Source organism: Aethalodelphis obliquidens, unplaced genomic scaffold, assembly GCF_003676395.1.
Source record: "Aethalodelphis obliquidens isolate GAN/ISIS:26980383/991018 unplaced genomic scaffold, ASM367639v1 scaffold5, whole genome shotgun sequence".
NCBI lineage: Eukaryota > Metazoa > Chordata > Mammalia > Artiodactyla > Delphinidae > Aethalodelphis > Aethalodelphis obliquidens.
The window spans coordinates 11,655,748-11,669,362 of NW_020837949.1; the positions used below are offsets into that span (position 1 = coordinate 11,655,748).

The 13,615-nt window shown below is 46.4% G+C and overlaps 1 pseudogene; it reads left to right on the forward strand.

Annotated features, from left to right (window-relative positions):
- Positions 1-3,710: 3,710 nt before the first annotated feature.
- On the forward strand, positions 3,711-8,706 carry LOC113618533 (male-specific lethal 3 homolog; annotated as a pseudogene).
- Positions 8,707-13,615: the final 4,909 nt, after the last annotated feature.

Below are 13,615 nucleotides of genomic sequence, written 5' to 3' on the forward strand. Positions count from 1 at the left end.
AAAGCGAGCTTGATCAGTGAAGGCAGGTTCCAGCTCATTATTTATTAAGCAAGTTACAGTTTAATGGATCTGATAACTACCCTTTGGTTTCACATTCACCCACCTACCAAGTATTCCCCTCCAAGGAGGCCAGAAAGTGACCAAACTCTCCTTGAGTGGGCCCAAATTCAAGATTCTCTTCCAGGCAGAGTTTTCACCCCATCAGCTTTGGGACATTTTTCTATTGCCTATACAGTAGGAAGGGGGATGACATCAGAGGGTGATATTCTTTTTCTAAAACAAATGTCCTGTAATTCCTGACTGTCTCCGTTTCTCTTATTTACGGTTTATCTAACCATCCACCAACCCCCAGGAAGTGCAACAAGCTCAGAATCTGCTCGCAGGCAAAACAGCTTAAGGAAAATGTAAGCAGAGATTACATACAGTTGAGATTAATTACAGGTGCCTCATCTTTACTAAGTGTAAGCTTGAAGAGGCAGACAATCACTGGTGGACTCCCTGATTTCATTCTTCCTTTAGCATGGTTTGGGGTCATTTTTTTAAGTCAGGAAATCACTCACACTCAGGAAGAGCTTGTTTACCTGTTAATGTTATTTCTCTCTCTGTTGCTTTCACTCTCTTTTTTTCTAGCCTTCTCCTCCTCCTCCCAAATCTATGAGAAAAATACGTTTTTCCTGCTGGAGCTGCAAATCCATCCATAAGCTTTGCCCTCAGACTTTTCCTTGGATTTTTTTTTTTTTTTTTTTTTTTTGCGGTACGCGGGCCTCTCACTGTTGTGGCCTCTCCCATTGCGGAGCACAGGCTCCGGACGCGCAGGCTCAGCGGCCATGGCTCACGGGCCCAGCCGCTCCGCGGCATGTGGGATCTTCCCGGACCGGGGCACGAACCCGTGTCCCCTGCATCGGCAGGCGGACTCTCAACCACTGCGCCACCAGGGAAGCCCTTTTCCTTGGATTTTTGAGCAGCATCTCTTCAGAATCTGGGCACTCAGAACAGTTACTTACATTTGATTTGCCAAATGTCTTGCCTTAGCATGAAGCAGAATCTCTTTGGTAGTATTTCTTCATCTATCCTCTTGTTCTATCTTTGATATTTTTCTTGTGGGATGATTATCGCAGCACCTCCACTTTATTCAGCTCTTCTTGTGTTCCTTGTGATGACTTTCTAAACCCAGTTTCTTTAAACATTCCCCACTCCCGCAATTTCTCCACCTCACCTCATTCTCTCTCTACCACCATTTCTTTAGCCTCAGATGGATCACTCACAGCTTCTAGATACAAGCAAAATATGTTACAAAATTTCTTATAAATGATTTGGGGGGGGAGGGGGAAGGGTAAGCTGGGATGAAGTGAGAGAGTGGCGTGGACATATATACACTACCAAATGTAAAACAGAGAGCTAGTGGGAAGCAGCCGCATAGCACAGGGAGATCAGCTCGGTGCTTTGTATCCACCTAGAGGGGTGGGGTAGGGAGGGTGGGAGGGAGACGCAAGAGGGAGGAGATATGGGGATATATGTATATGTATAGCTGATTCACTTTGTTATAAAGCAGAAACTAACACACCATTGTAAAGCAATTATGCTCCAATAAAGATGTTAAAAAATATAAAGAAAAAAATGATTTGGGGCTTCAAAACCCTCTCCATTTTTGTTACACTTTATCATTTGAACATTAAAGTGATGATAGTTGTGCCCATGACCATATTTAAGTGCTCATGAACTTAATGAGGTATTTGCAGCTCCAGCATGAAAAACGTATTTTTCCCATAGGTTGGGCAAAAGGATGAGAACTGTAGAAAACGACAGATACCTCACAGAAGCATGGCTGTCATATTTCCTTTAAATTCTGCCTTCAGATCTTATCTTCCAGAGCTTAGACAAATGTTCATGGGACTCTATCCTGGAATCAGCCTTTGAGATAGATGTACTGTGTTTTTCCCCCCCAGAATTCTTATGTAAATTTATTATGAAAGTAGATGTTCACCAAGCTTGGACTGTTTCTCCCACAGATCTATGGGGAACGTACTCTGTAAACCAGATCTTTGGATGGGTAGAGCTATTCTATGTCAGGTTATGGGGAGTTAAAGAGCAAAAAGGGTGATTAGGGGACCAAGAGAAGATAAGCCAAATGGAAACAGAAGGTTTTTTTTGTTTTTTTGTTTTTTTTTTTGCGATACGCGGGCCTCTCACACCTGCAGCGTCCCCCGTCGTGGAGCCCAGGCTCCAGACGCACAGGCCCAGCGGCCGTGGCTCACGGGCCCAGCCGCTCCGCGGCATGCGGGACCCTCCCGGACCGGGGCACGAACCCGCGTCCCCCTCATCGGCAGGCAGACTCTCAACCACTGTACCACCAGGGAAGCCCCAACAGAAGAGTTTTGAATAGAGGATGGAGAATGAAGAATAAAAGGCAAGAGTGGGAAGTCTTGCCTGGAATTCTAATTCTCAACAGTGGACTCCAAAGTACGATTCCAAATGAGAAATCAACAATTTCATCATTACCTGCAACTCAGAGCTGTCTCATTTGAGGCATAGGATGGGATATTAGGGGTAACCAAACAGTATCTTCTGGATATATGTAAAAACCTAATAGTGGAAAAACAGGAGGTTCCTTTTTGGTTCTTCCAGGAAAGTCCAAGGAATCCTGGAATAAGAGAAGTGTATCACCAGGGATGTAATTGAGGAAAGTTGGAGAAAGAAAATAAGTCCAGTGCAAGTTAAGTACCAGGATTGAAAACTACCCTGATTTTGTGATGAAATGGAATAGGAAATCCTAAACGACTTCTCAGTAGCTATCCCCGTATATGAGGGTGGGGCTAAGGGTGGCCTCCAGTCTTTGGTTGCAGGGTAGCAAACACAGAGAAGCCTTCCCGTGGGCATGACTCATGATCTCGCCTTCACTCTGCACCATGTGTTATCTTTCCATCGTGGCCTTAACAGCCATCATATCTACCCATTTCCCTTCATAAAATGCTGTTAGACACCCCCCCACACTTGGTTGCCTGGTCTCAGGGAAGTGTAATCCTGCTTCTCCTTAGCTATGCTTCTGATTTCTAACACTTGGGAAGTTAGGGAGTAGGTGGTGTGTTCTTTTCACAATGTGCAATCTTAGGCGCCTGTTCCTTCTTACTGGGCTCCACCTGCATAGCAATTAGCCCAAGTAATAGAAGTTAACACACTGCTCGGGTGACAGAAGGACTTTAGCTGCGTGTGAGGAGACTTGGTGACAGAGTAGGCTTAGCTTAGTTACTGAATCCAATGAGACACGTTTCTGGCCTTTCCTGTGTTCATCTCATCACATCTTTAGTGTGATGTTTTCTTCCCTTTCTACCTCTACTGATGAATTCCACCAAAAAAGACACCCCTACTCTCAAACTATTTCTAGCTGATCTATCAGCTGATGTATCTGGTTACATTATGCATTCCAGGATTTTTTTAATGTTATTTAATTTTGTTCTTTCTTCTTTGAACATAGAGTCAAGCAGCTTTGGATGGAAGCCAAAAATGCTCCACCCTTACTATGCCCAATGTTTCTCAACATGGCTTTACTTGATTACATTTATGAGATGTATACTTTTTTTTAATCACAGGCATCATCACTTTTCAGTTTTCCATGTTCTCCTTTTATTATCTTCCCATTAAAATACTTAAATAATTGCACAGACAAAACTGAACTGTTACGTGGCACGGGATGCTGTATGAGATAACTTGAAATGTTCATAGATCTGCAGATCTATGAACTTGGCAATGTTAAAGGTGAGTTAGGTATGAGTGTGGGCAAGGTCATGTCTACAAAAGTCTAAAGTACACAAATCAAAGATCACTTGTTCTCTGCTCTTTGGGGTTCAAACCCAGGTGCTACCACCTAGATGCATCCTAGAGTAACGGCTTCCTTCGTACCATCAGCGAGGAAATGAAGACGCCAATAACAGCTGCTTCACGGGGTTGTTTAGTGACTCAGATGAGACAGTGCCTGTGGGAAGCACATGATAAAGGTGTTATTGCTGTGAGAGAGATCAGGAACAAGGAAGAAGAAGTATGTAATTCCCCGGATCCTTAGGCAGTAGAGGTGATGCGTGTCCTTGGGTTGGTGAAGTCAGGGAAGCTGGTCTTGCTGATAAAGAAGTACAAGATGCCTTTGGTTTGGGTTTTCACAAGGATGGAATTCTACCTCTATTAAAATGTGTCTTTGCAATATTTTTTCATTTCTTCATAAACTTACGTGATATACAAAATTATAAATAGTACATGTGTGCATGTATAATTACTATTTCATAATTGTAAGCACGTCCTCAATGTCTCACTCTGGTTTCAGTTGATACCTTTTCTCTGCTAAGCATGACCATGATCCCTTCATCATGGATTCCTCTCCTGCCAGTACCAACTCAGACATGTGCATTTAGGACTCATGTCCCCTGCTTAAGTGGGCAAACTGAAGCCCTGGGAGAAGATGCTCCGAAGATCGTTCTTGGGCAGGAGAGTAAACCTCCCCGATATCTTGATGCTCAGGTCCTGGTGATTCCTTTTTTTCTAAAAGAGATGTTTTTAGTACTTCAGCATCTCTCTCTTTCCCAGTTTATAAGAAAAGAAGACAGTTGGATCCAGTTTTTCCCTCTGGGTTGACCAGAGGTGAAGCGATTTCTTAGCTCATTGGCTTTGCTCCTGAGTTGTCTGCGTCTAAAGCAACTGGTGCCCATTGCTTTGCCCCCTCCTCCCTCTCTGCCTCGCCCCAGAGCCCAGATCGCAGGGCTGTTGGGCTGCTCTGAGCCCCGTGCCCAGAGGGGACAGCAGAGGGAGAGAGAGCGGTCACAGCTCCCCGGGAGGCCCCTGTGGCCTCGCAGTTGCCTGCCTGCACCCTGGAGCTCACATCTCCCAAACTGAGGATGCTCCCAAGTCCCCAGGGGAGGCAGCTGCTCCTTCAGACCTGCTGTCGTGCTGTATTCAAGCCTGCTGGAGCACAGCGTCAGCACTGAGGAGAGCTGGACGCTTCCACTTTTCCCAGTGCGTTTTGGGTTCAGACCTTCCAGCCAGGAGTGCCTGGATAGCAGGACGAAGGGAGTACAGAGAAAGGGGCCCGAGCAGGGTGAGTTGTCTCCACCCTGGTGTTGTGTTGATTCTGTCTACTCTGGTCTGCCCCACAGGTCCCGGGTTTGGCAACTGCACCCGCAGGAAGCGTGAGAGGGACCTCTTTGCTCCTTTCAACCTATTGCACTTGCGCTGTTGTCCGCCGGGTGCGACTGCCACGGCCGAATCCTGCATCTGGACTTGGGCGGCGGATGGGACCTTACATGGGTGAGTCCCTTGCCTTCCCCCCAGTCTCTGTCATGCCCCTTTCATCGCCTTCATAGCACTTGGTCATAGTTTGTCGTTTTAAAACTTCTCTATTGTCTGTTTTCCCAATTTGCCTGTAAGTTCTGGGTCTGTTTTGTTCACCACTGTATTCCTAGAGCGCTGGTAGTACCAAACACTGTCAGCCATATTTTCCTGAATGAATGAGTGAAGCGTGAATACGATGAATGATTCGAGTTGTCTTTGTCTTCTTGCCGCCTGTGCTATTGCTGATTTGGGGGCAGCCGTGAAGCTCATGGCGACAAGACTCCATTCCCTGCATTGGTTTCATCTTGCCCCCCCTCTTGGGGAGGAGCTAAAGGTCTTTGTGCCATCCCACTCCATCTGCTCCTTCCTTAGAGACCTGGGTTCAGGGCACGCTCAGCCTAGATTCCTTCCTGATGCGTCTCTGGCCTCTCTTCGAGTCTTCGCAGACCTTTCGCTGCCTGACACGTCGTCCTCTTGCATCATTCTTCGCTCCAGTTCTTGCTGCCGACCGGTCTGCTTGCCCCAGTTTGCTGTTTCCCTCTGTGTCCTCCCTCTGTCACCGCCCCTTGTAAAGGCCAGTGAACCATAAGGGAATATTCAGGTCCATACTCTGTCCATCCCTCTGTCCCATTCTTCATCCCCACTTTTTCATTCTCTTGAGAAGCTTGACATGTCCCAAGACACTGATGATCAGAATCATCGCTACAAAAAACCGTGGTGGTGGTACCGTCACCCCCGTCTGCATTCCCAGTTATGTTTTTTTTTTAAGAGTCATTTTCTGGGGTAGGAAGAGAAGCCAAAATGCATAGGAATAACTCAGCCAGGAGAACTGAGAAGATGGATGTGGAGAGAGAAAGATGTGTAACAAGGAGGGGTCTTTCAGATGGCTTCCAAGTCTCTAGAGGATTATTGTGTGGACACAACGGCTTTTTATACCTGCTATTTGACATCTTAACAGAAATCTGACCTATAAAACCTACAGCATGAATGACTTGAATGAGAGGAACAGGATCTCTTGCCAGTGAGAATGCTCACCAGGAATGAGTAAGGGAAACTGAGGACACATCGGGGACCCCAGACTGTCGAGTATAGGCAGTGTGTGGCCTGGTGCAAAGCACGCACTAAATGGCCAACCAAGGCCTTGAGCAGCCTGCCTTGTAATGTCTCAGGCGACGCCTGGCCTGGTTTGATGGGACACCTCATTATCTCCTGACTGAAGTTGAGTTTGCCTGGGTCACGGGGTGCAGGACTCCTGGGCCCGAGAGAGGTTTTGTTCTGTAGCAAGGGCTTCCACAGAGCCTACACCGAGGAAACTCTGGTCTGCAGAAGACCCCGATGCAGAGAAAAGTTGATTCTACGTTCAACTTAAACTTCACCCATGTTAATTTGGCAGTATCGTAAACAAAAACCTGGAATGTAGAATTACTCAACAAGTCCCCCACCGCCCGCGCTCCGCCCACCCCAGAGCCTCGCCCTCCACCACGATGAGCAAACGAGTGGCAGCGAGGGCATGAAGTTTAAATTCCACTCAGGGGAGGAAGTGCTGTGCTTCGCGCCTGACCCCACCAAGGCGCGAGTGCTGGATGGCTGCCAAGATGGTCGATGTTATCGTTGGGAAAGATGAAAAAGGCAGAACGATCCCGGAATATCTGATCCATTTTAATGTTGGAACAGAAGCTGGGATAGATGGGCAGCTGAAGATCATGTCCTTCGTGACACCGATGAAAATCAGAGATTGCAGCGTAAATTGGCAAGAAAAGCTGTAGCTCGCCTGAGAAGCACAGGAAGAGAGAGGAAGCGCTGCAGGTTGCCTGGTGTGGACTCTCTTAAAAAGCCTCCCTGCTGAAGAAAAAATGAAAATGTTGAAAACTCAGTCAGCAGTTCCTCTGATGACAGTAGTGAAGAAAAAGATGAAGAAATAAGTGAAGAAAGTGATATTGAAGAAAAGACTGAAGTGAAGGAAGAACCAGGGCTGCACGCAAAAAAGGAAATGGAAGAAAGAACAAAACTATAGAAACCCCTGAAGTTCTGAAGAAGAAGCTTGAGGACGGTCGTTACTATATCAACAGGAGGAAACGGTTAGTGAAACTTCCGTGCCAGACCAACATCATAACTATTTTGGAATCGTACGTGAAGCATTTTGCTATCAATGCAGCCTTTTCAGCCAATGAGAGGCCTCGTCACCATTATGCTATGCCACACGCCAACATGAATGTGCAAGATATCCCAGCAGAAAAGAACGTTGACCTTTGTAAGGAGATTGTAGATGGATTAAGAATAACCTTTGAGGGGCTTCCCTGGTGGTGCAGTGGTTAAGAATCCGCCTGCCAATGCAGGGGACATGGGTTCAAGCCCTGGTCCGGGAAGATCCCACATGCCACGGAACAACTAAGCCCATGCGCCACAACTACTGATCCCGCGCTCCGCAACAAGAGAAGCCACCGCAGTGAGAAGCCTGCGCACTGCAATGAAGAGTAGCCCCCACTCACAGCGACTAGAGAAAGCCCGCGTGCAGCAACGAAGACCCAACACAGCCAGAAATCAATAAATAAAATAAATAAATTAATTAAAAAATATATATTTAAAAAAACAAAACAAAAAAGAATAACCTCCGATTACACTCTCCCGTTGGTTTTGCTCTATCCATATGAACAAGTTCAGTAATAAAAAGGTGACTTCGTCCAAATTTTTTCTTCCGATTCAGGAAAGTACCACAAACACTAATGGGAACCAGGACGATGTCTCTCCGAGCCCACCTTTGTTGAATCCATCCACACCACAGTCCACAGAGAGTCAGCGAACCACAGGCGAACCGGCCACCCCCAAAAGGCGCAAAGCCGAGCCGGAAGCCTTGCAGTCTCGGAGGCGGTCCACACGCCACTTAGCCAATCGCGACAGGCTGTCTGAGAGCAGCGCCTCGCCTCAGCCCAAGCGCCGGCAGCAGGACACGTCTGCCAGCATGCCCAAGCTGTACCTGCACCTGGAAGAGAAGACACCTGTTCGCAGCAGATCATCCTCACCTGTTCCTCTGACCCCGCGCAAGGAAGGGAGTGCGGTGTTTGCTGGCTTTGAAGGCAGAAGAACTAATGAAATAAATGAGGTCCTCTCCTGGAAACTTGTACCCGACAGTTACCCCTAGGGGACCAGCCGCCCCCACCCTCTTACATTTATGGGGCACAACACTTACTGCGATCATTCGTGAAACTTCCAGAAATCCTTGGAAAGATGTCCTGAGAAGAATCTGAAGGCTTTACTGAAGCACTTTGATCGCTTTCTGAGGTTTTTAGCAGAATACCATGATGACTTTTTCGCAGAGTCTGCCTATGTTGCTGCCTGTGAGGCGCACGACAGCACGAAGAACCCCAGGGCGATTTATTAAGGCTTTGATGGTTCTGGAAGAACAGCTTCTCTATCTGGCTTTGCGCTCTCGGTTCCCAGTAAAGAACTAGGGAGTTGGTGGGCCTTCCTTAGAGGCAGAGCCAATGCGACACCCCCTTTGGGGCAGGTGTGGCAGAGGTGGGCCCGTTTGTTTGAGCTGCTTACCTACCGTAGTTATTTCTGTTAAGGATTACTTCCTAGGTGCCTGAACGGCCTCCAGCATCTGACCCTTGCCACGGTACCTGTCATCTGTGACGGTGGGAAAAGAGCAGTTGTGTTCACAGTGAAATGTTCACCGAAGTGTGTGTAGGTTGGGCTGTCTCAGTAGACGGAGTTACTTGTTAGCAATAACCGCATTTTTTAGTTATTTGTTAGCATTAAACAAAATTGTTTTGCAAACCGTTTTCATTCTTGTGATGAGCTGAGCAATAAAACATTAGTTGTGCTTGGAAACTGAAAAGTCGTCCCAGAATATTTTAGAGGGAGTGGATATTGATGGCAAAAGAAAATTTGCAGCTGTACGTGTGCTTGTTACAGTTCCTTTCCTATAAAACCTTATTTTTGGTGATTTAAATAAAGCATTGCCTGAACGTTAAAAAAAAAAAAAATTACTCGACAAGTACAGTGGGTTCTAAAACGTACTCCAGGGGGCTTGTCCCGAACCGTTGGCTCCAGTTTGCCGAGTTGGAGTCTGGGGGGCCGTGGCTCAGAGTCTTGAATGAACATGAAGGGACAGGCACGCATCGTGAACAAAGAGGGGGCACCAGTCATCGACGCTGAGAGGGGATGTGAGACCGTAACCAGGGAGAGGAAAGTCTAAGGGTGAAAAGTCCAGAAGACAGGAGAGAGGTTGTCAGGAGGAAGACAAGATGGGTTGGGGGGAGGGTATAAATAGGAGGTCCGTTTGGAAAGGATGCTGGCTAGTGTGAGGTGGAGTGAAGCCTGCTGCACAGAATGCAGTATTCCTGACTCCAGGGTCATCCCTGAATTAACTCTTTCACCTCTGATTTCAGGACTTCAGATGTTTTAGAACATTGGACCTCCGGATGAGATGTCATGGAAACCTATCGGGTAAGAAAGATACTGCTTTCTGGGTGGCAGTGATGGTGAATGAAACATAAAATGGGCCCATGCGTTGAATTCCTCATTATTGCTCATGCATCTGTAACACCCACAGGATGTGACACACATCAGTATGGGGCCGGGTAGGGTGAGATCACAATCGGAGAAGTGGTAAGTGGAGGGCCAGCAGCCCCCTGAAAGCCTGACGGTCGTGGATTCCCCGTGAGTGACAGAGCACTCAGGGCTGGACCTCTGACTGGTTCCACAGTAATGGCTGAGACCCAAGTTAGATCCTTTCTTTGAGGAAAGGGACACCCTCCCTGTTTCCTCCCCATCACTGTCTCTTACTCATCACTGATGGTCAACAGCCCATCATGGGAATTTATTCTTTAGTACATTCCTTTATTCACCATTTATTAAATACTCCCCCTGTTTGCAGACCTAAGCAATAGACTTTGAATCCTGTGTTCAGAGATCGGTGTGGCACTGTTTGAAAACTGGGAAGATTTCACGTTTGGCATTTTAATGGCTGTAAATGAGTAGGTATTGGAGTTAGAAGACTCTGGGTTCAAATCCCAGCTGTACATTTATTACCTATGTGACTTGGGGTGGAGATCCTTAAACATCTTGAGTCTCGGTTTTTATCACCTGTGATACGGAGATGGCAACCTTCACAGTCGTTTTGCGGTGTAGGAACCAGTACGTGGTGGGCACTCAGTGAATGAGGTCTAACCATTCACAGCCCCTGATCTACAAGGCTGTAATCAAAAATGCTTTGACAACTGAAAGTTCTTTTCTAATTTTGGGTCAAACTAACTAGGTAGTGAAACTTGATCTGAACTTACTTGAGGCCATTTATTGCCTTTATTTATTCCATTTAGTGTGCATATTCGTGTATTTTGCTGCAGAAATAGTAGCGTATTTGATTACAGGGTGTACCCAGACCCTTCTGGGATTGGATTCTGAAACACATCTGGTCTCATCCTATCTTTCTGATAAGAAATTGTCAGGCCATGCTTGCCCCCTTACCAGCTATTAAAGTCTGTAATGCACACATTCAAATAATCATGAAAGAAAACGTGAGTTTCCATTTGGCAAGACTTGACTTCTCAGGATTAGGAATGAAAACCCAACAGATGTACTCATGCGTTTGTTTAACCAAAATTTATGAAGTCCTTACACTTTGTAAGACACGTTGCAGCGGGGTGTTGTGAGGGCTATAAAGATGAAAAGAGAGGCCTGCCACTGAGAAATGAGGAATCTAGTGTTTGGGACGAGACTGGCACAAGAAAAATTATCACGCAAGGCGGAACATGCTAACTTCCCTCGTTGAGAATTCCCGACAGGACAAGTTCACATCTGGATAGAGGATGAAGCTTCATAAAGGAGAGACATGGAAGTGTGGGTAAGAATCTTCCAGGCAGAGATGGCAGGACAGGGTATTCTGAGCATAGGGAAGAGTAAGGAAAGGGTGTGCAAGCAGAGGGTGGATTTAATATTTGGAGAATAGCGAGTGGTCCAGCTTGGTGGAAGCACAAATCATGCAGTAAGAAGGAGGTGAATGTCAGGCTGGAGGGGTAGATGGGTGGAGCTGTAGAAAGCTGGGATTACCAGGGAGAGTTTGTGCTTGAGTTATAGACAAGGGAGGGAATAGATGTTGTTTAAAAACATTTTTTTCCTGATACTGAAATAATATGTGTTCAAATAAAAAGAATTTGAAAAACAAGCTATATATACATATGAAAACATTTAAATGCCTATAATCCACACCTAGAGATAGCCATTGTTAATATTTTTTTTGTTTTAACATCTTTTTTGGAGTATAATTGCTTTACAATGTTGTGTTAGTTTCTGCTGTATAACAAAGTGAATCAGCTATACATATACATATATCCCCATAGCCCCTCATTGTTAATATTTTAAAATGTGTCCTTGTAGTCTTTTTCTGTATGGAGGTAGATGACGTTGAAAGTAATGTATAAATGGAATAACATTGCCTCAGATTATTAAAAAAAAACAGCCTATGGACATAATACTTTAGAAAAATAAATATAACAGCAGGATATGGATAGGTTGGATCCAATACAGAAATATACAAATACATATACAGAAATGTACAAATAAGAAAGCCATTAAGAATGCTGTTGTGATGATTAAGAGGAAGTGAATCCTTGAACCTAATTGGTGGCTATGAAAAAAGGAAGGGGACAGGATGAGAAAAAGTATATTTCTAAGGATAACAATTCCAAGTGGTTTAGAAGAAAGAAGGAGAACTCAGAAATACCTCCCAGGGACTTCCCTGGTGGCACAGTGGTTAAGAATTCGTCTGCCAATGCAGGGAACATAGGTTCAACTCCTGGCCCAGGAAGATCCCACATGCCGCGGAGCACTAAGCCCGTGCGCCACAACTACTGAGCCTGTGTGCCTAGAGCCCGTGCTCTACAACAAGAGAAGCCACTGCAGTGAGAAGCTCGCATACTGCAACGAAGAGTAGCCCCCGCTCGCCACAACTAGAGAAAGCCTGTGCGCAGCAACGAAGACCCAACACAGCCAAAAATAAATAAAATAAATTTAGAAAAACAAAGCAACAACAAAAAAAGAAATACCTCCCAGGTTTCAAGCCTGGATAACTGGGGGTTAGGGAGGCCATGAACAGGATATTGACTCTGGGGGAGGAGAGGATTATGTGTGTAGTTTTTACACATGTTGAGTATGTGGTAGTGTGAGATGTGGGCTGAGAACAAAAAGGCAGAGTCTCTTTTACATTTTCAGGATTGCTCTCGTTAAGGGAGAAGGTGAGTTTTCTGAAGGAGAGACTAGACAGAGAAAAGAAGGATGAGACGAGAGATGCGGGGACATTCGTATTTAGAAAACAGTGGAAAGACAAGGAGCTAGAGAAGGAGCCAGCCAAAAAATACCTCAAGAGTTATTGGACAATTAAGAGTAGAGTGTCGGGCTTCCCTGGTGGCGCAGTGGTTGAGAGTCCGCCTACTGATGCAGGGGACACGGATTCGTGCCCCGGTCCCGGAAGATCCCACATGCCGCGGAGCGGCTGGGCCCGTGAGCCATGGCCGCTGAGCCTGCGCGTCCGGAGCCTGTGCTCCGCAGCGGGAGGGGCCACAACAGTGAGAGGCCCGCGTACCGCAAAAAAAAAGGAATCCAAATGAAGCTGTTAGCACAGGGTCTGGTATGTACTAAGAACTCAGTAAATGGAGCTATGATTATGAAACGTGCTATTAAAATCTCTCCTCCCTGGTCCTGCTCTATGGTTTTGTTTACATTCCTTTACGTTTCTTTGTGTGCAGATTTGGGGGGGGGGGTGTTCTTTTCCTAGGAACTGGCTTCAGAGTCTAGGATGGGATTCTGAAAGTGGGAGATTCTTGGAGAAGAGCAGAGAGGCCTGGCATCCTCAAAACAGAAATAACAATGTGCCTTTTGTTGGGACCCCCATGTGGGATTGCTCCTGGAGTAGAGGCAGCAGTCACAACCAGGCTGCCCACTACGCCCTCCTGGCCCCAGACCTCTTGCCTTTAAAGAGAAATGACTCTCTGGGGGCCACTTTCTCAATCCCCGTATACAGCAAGGTCATGAGGGCCCCATGCCTAGAAAGAAGGGCATGCGATTCATTCTTTATTTTTTTTCTTTTTTTCAATCCTTCCTATGCACTCAGGGAAGAGGGGAGAGCTGGATCATTGACCCCAGACTTGCTACCATCGTCTTCTCAAGGGCTAGCACTCCGCTTCTCCCACAGAACCTTAGATGCGTGGCCCAGAGGGAGGGCCCTCTGAGGTTGGGTTTCCGGGAAGCCGCCTGGTCAGGAGGTTGCCAGCAGCCCTGCGGGGTAAGGCAGAGGCGATAGAAG